This window comes from Pholis gunnellus, assembly GCF_910591455.1.
Source record: "Pholis gunnellus genome assembly, chromosome: 15".
Taxonomy (NCBI): Eukaryota; Metazoa; Chordata; class Actinopteri; order Perciformes; family Pholidae; genus Pholis; species Pholis gunnellus.
The window spans coordinates 23,236,299-23,240,558 of record NC_136542.1 but is presented as its reverse complement, the minus strand read 5'-3'; positions in this window follow the sequence as shown (position 1 = coordinate 23,240,558).

The window sequence follows — 4,260 nt, the reverse complement described above, 5'->3', positions numbered from 1 at the left end:
ACAATAAACAACCAGAATAAATACAAATTCAGCCATGCTTGACATATTTTGTCATATATTTTCATGTTTTTCTTCAACTTCTGGTTGGAATATTTAAATTCAGACATTATCTTGTTTCCATTGTTATTTGCAATACTTTGATCACAAGATTGTCCTGACTTGGATGGAATATGCCTCAGTATTTTACCATAAAAGAACAAGCAGAAATTTTGAATTTGACATTTTTCCATTTATTTTACTTTGTCATGGCCCCCTCAAAGCCAGCTGCCATGCATCTTACACATTCCGAAATTTATTTTGCAAGCAAATATTTTCAGTATTAGTGAAATTACCAAATTCACAATTCACTCTTCAAACTACAGACGCGTCTCCCACCAACCCCTCCCACCATCAGCCATCCGACCAATCATGGGCAAGCCTCTTAGCCGTCCCGGGTGTTTCAGGAAGAGCTCCTGCTGCCTGGAGAAACCTGGGGATGGGGGAGTGGGAGGGCGAGCTGGGGGACTGGAAGGAGGATACGGAGACGGTTACGTACCCCAACGATCCATCTACGATACCATGTGCATCAATCAACAGATTGACAGCCATCACCATCACCCTGGAGGGTCCATTAGGCGAGATATTGGAGGTGAGGGGAGTTTTAGCTACTCTGCAAGCGGCTCCCTTAGGGTTAGCAGGTCTACGGCTGACATGTTCGATCCGCAGCCCCGCTCTCTAACTCCGAACCCCTCGTTTGTTCGACGACTGGATGAAAGAGCCATCTATGATTCACTGAAACTTGGGGCTCAAGATGTTGATGGTGGCGGCTGCCATTCACCAGGATGTTTCAACCGATCAGTTTCTCCCTCTGTGTCATCATTCTCAGCACCTGGAGTGTCCTCTTCCTCATCTAAGAAACATCACCAACACCATCATCACCATGGAGACAGTACAAAGAGCAGAGATGGCAGACATTCCTGGAAAGTCTTGACACCTCCGAAACACCTGGAATGTCTGGAGCTTACTACAAACGAAATGATGGACAGGGGAGGAGGGTATCTGAACCCTGGGCAATACCCTCCCCCTGGGGGCCAGTCCTCCTCTCTCACCTCCCCTCTCATTTCCCCCTTCTCAGGCTCACCTCTCTCCTCGGGTTACCATACTCCAGTGTTTTTCTCCCCTGCCAAACCTCGCCCCAGTCAGTCCCAGAGTTTGCGATGTTCACCTCCCCACGTCACCCAGCCGAGGCATTATTCCCAAACCCAGAGCCTCAGACTGTCACCACCCCAGGAGCTTAGACGATCCCCCTACCGTGCCCCCCTGGTCCAATTGTCTGCTCATGACCTTGAGCAGGACATGAGGGAACGAGGAGGAGGATGGGGCCGGAGTGAGCGAGAAAGGGAGTGGGAGAGGGAGAGAGAAAGAGAGATGGAGCGAGGGTGGGCCCAGCGTGAGTGGGAAAGAGAGAGGGAGAGGGGGAGGCTGGAGAGAGAGAGGGCAAGAGAAAGAGAGAGGAGGGAAACATCGACTTTTGGGACCTTTGGATATGGTCGACCAGTTCCACTGCGTTTAGACAGAGATTCCGTGTTTTTAGAGTCCGAACAGGTTCTAGACACAACACCCCTGTTGCTCCCCCAGCCCTCCCCCTCCCCCAATGCTGCTCCCAGAATGGGCACGGGAGCTGTGGGTAGGAATAGAGCTGGATCTAAGGTTGGCCCTGAAAGTGTAGGTGGGGGTATGGTTTCAAAGTTTGACAATGGGAGTGTGGGTTTGGTGTTAGTTGACAGCAGATCTGGGTGTGGGCCGAGGTTAATAAGTGAAGTTGGAATTGGAAACATGTCAGAGGCTGAAATCAGGGCTGGAATACAAGAACACCATAGTGTTGAAAGTTGGAACAAATATGACAACGAGTCCAGGGCTAGCATTAGAAATGGGTCTGAATCAAGAATGGGTTCCCAAGTGAAAACACGACCAGGGGGACGGGATCTCGAAGGAAAAGTGCAGTCTGGAATGGGCATAGAAAATATGGCTCCAGCTTTGAACAAGGAGGGACACAGGGGAGGAACAAGGAGTGGAGAAAAAAATGTAAGGGGTGTGGCTAAACTAGAACATTTTGCTGAGACTATACCTTCAACTGTGAATGACAATGAGAACAGGATTGAGCCTGGTGATAAAGTTGAGATTGGAGATGAACCTGGTCCGGCGATGAAGCCAGAGATTGAGGCAGGGGTTGAGGCCAAAGTCAGTTCAAGACAGGTGGAGAACAGGACTGGAACAGAAGTTGGAGGTGAAGCTGCAGTTAAGAATGAGGTTGGTTCAGGAGCAGAGTCTAGAGTAGAAGCTCAAGTTGAAACAGAAGTTAAGATTGCTCCTACATCTGAGCCTGAGGAAGTACTTGACGCTGTTGTTAGTAATGAAACAGAGACTAAAAGTAATACTGAAACTGGGGTTTTCAGTAAAACTCAGAACAGCAACAACTTTACTACCGATAAAGCCCAGATAAGTATTGTGGCTGGGGAAAAAAATGATATTGTCCCAGCAGATCAGGTTGAGAAAAAGCCTTCGGACATCGCTAAAATTGAATCTAGCCATGTAGGGAAAGGTTCCAGTTCTCACAAGTCCAAATCATCCAAGTCTAGCTCTAGGACTCGACCTGGCACAGCCACAGGACTCCGACCAGGCGTGGTCAGCCCTCGCCTAAGTAGAGGGTTTGCAGACCTTGAGTCAACAGGCCCCGCTGAGGGCATTGAGTCTACCTGGCCTCGTCGAATCATGGTCAGAAAGAGGACTGTACGTCAGGGCGGGGCACTCCACAACCTGCCTATTCTCCCCCCACTCCCTTCTGTCCTCTCAGCATTAGAGAAGAGGCGCCCTCATGCCCACCTCCACCCCCGTCCAGGCCACTTCTCAGAGAACCCGCTAACAACCATTATGAATGCTTCAAGTATGGTGGGACGATGCTCACTTAAAGAGCCCTCCCATCCAGAATTAGGAATAGGGGCCAGTGTGGTGGGCAGGGCTTCCCTGAAGGAGCAGAACTTGGAGCACTGGAGGGTCTACAGAGAGCAGGAAGAACCCAGGAGATCCAGGAGCAAGGAGAAACAAGTGGAGCAGAGCAAGGAGAACACTGAGATGGAGGAGAGAACGGGAAAGGAAGAGAAGCGAGACAAGGCGAAGAACAAAGACAAAGTGAAAATGGAAGAGAAAGTGGATAAGGAGAAAGATAGGGTTACTGTCAGTGAAGGGCTTGTGGAGGAAACCAAACGAGAAAAGTCAGAGAGAAAGATTGAAGGGAAGGTGCAAGAGGATGGAAACACAAAGGAAGATGTCAAAAAGGCAAGGAATGTAGAAATGATGGGTGGAAAAGTGGAGTATAGAGGAGTGAAGACTAAGGATGGAATACAAGAGTGGCATGTACAAGAGTTGGAGAAGGTAGTGGCTAAATCAAAGAAAAAAGAAAGCCCAATAGAGGAGGAAGAAGGAGGCACATTTGGAGAGGAAGGGGGGATAGAGGCTTGGGACACTGTCCTTGACATGGTCAACACTTTGTGGGAGGATGGCTGGGAGAAGGGGGGAGAGGGGGGAGGTGGGGATACAGATTCTTTCTCTGGCTCCCTGCAACGTTGGCCTCTTCTCCGACCCCCGATTGGCTTTGGAGGCTCCCACCCCCCTTCATCGGCAGCCTCGGAGCTCAGCCTGACAGAGTTGGAAAGGAGAGCCAGGGAACTGGACTCTGACCTGGAGCACCTAGACCTGTCTCAGCCCCACAGGGACACCCATGATGTATACCAATCACTGCTGGAGCCACTGAGGGAACGAGCTGACATGTACCAAACACACCCCGGTCCGCAAAGGGAGAAAGCTGCTCTCTCCACAGGTAGACAGTTGTTGCATTTTATGTATGGTTGTTTTCTTTCTTCCCATGTTCTTTTTAGTCAGAATAACACACTGAATAGCATTAACAGCTGATAATATTAAAGTGGAGCTTAATTGATGAATTGATTTCCCAGGGACTATAAACTAGTAATCTTAGCTCGAAAAACCAAACCTGATCATAGATTTCTGTGTAAATTAGTTTGCTCTAATTTAATCAAACAATATATGGCAATATGGACCATGAGCAAGATATAAACTGTTAATGGTGATGATCCTCTACAAGAGCACATAATCAGGTAACAATGCAGGATCCACCTTAATTGATATTTTACTTTAGTGGTGCAAATTTCTACACTGTTACAAATTTGCAGTTAAAACAAATTGCCAAAACACAATTGACAAGCT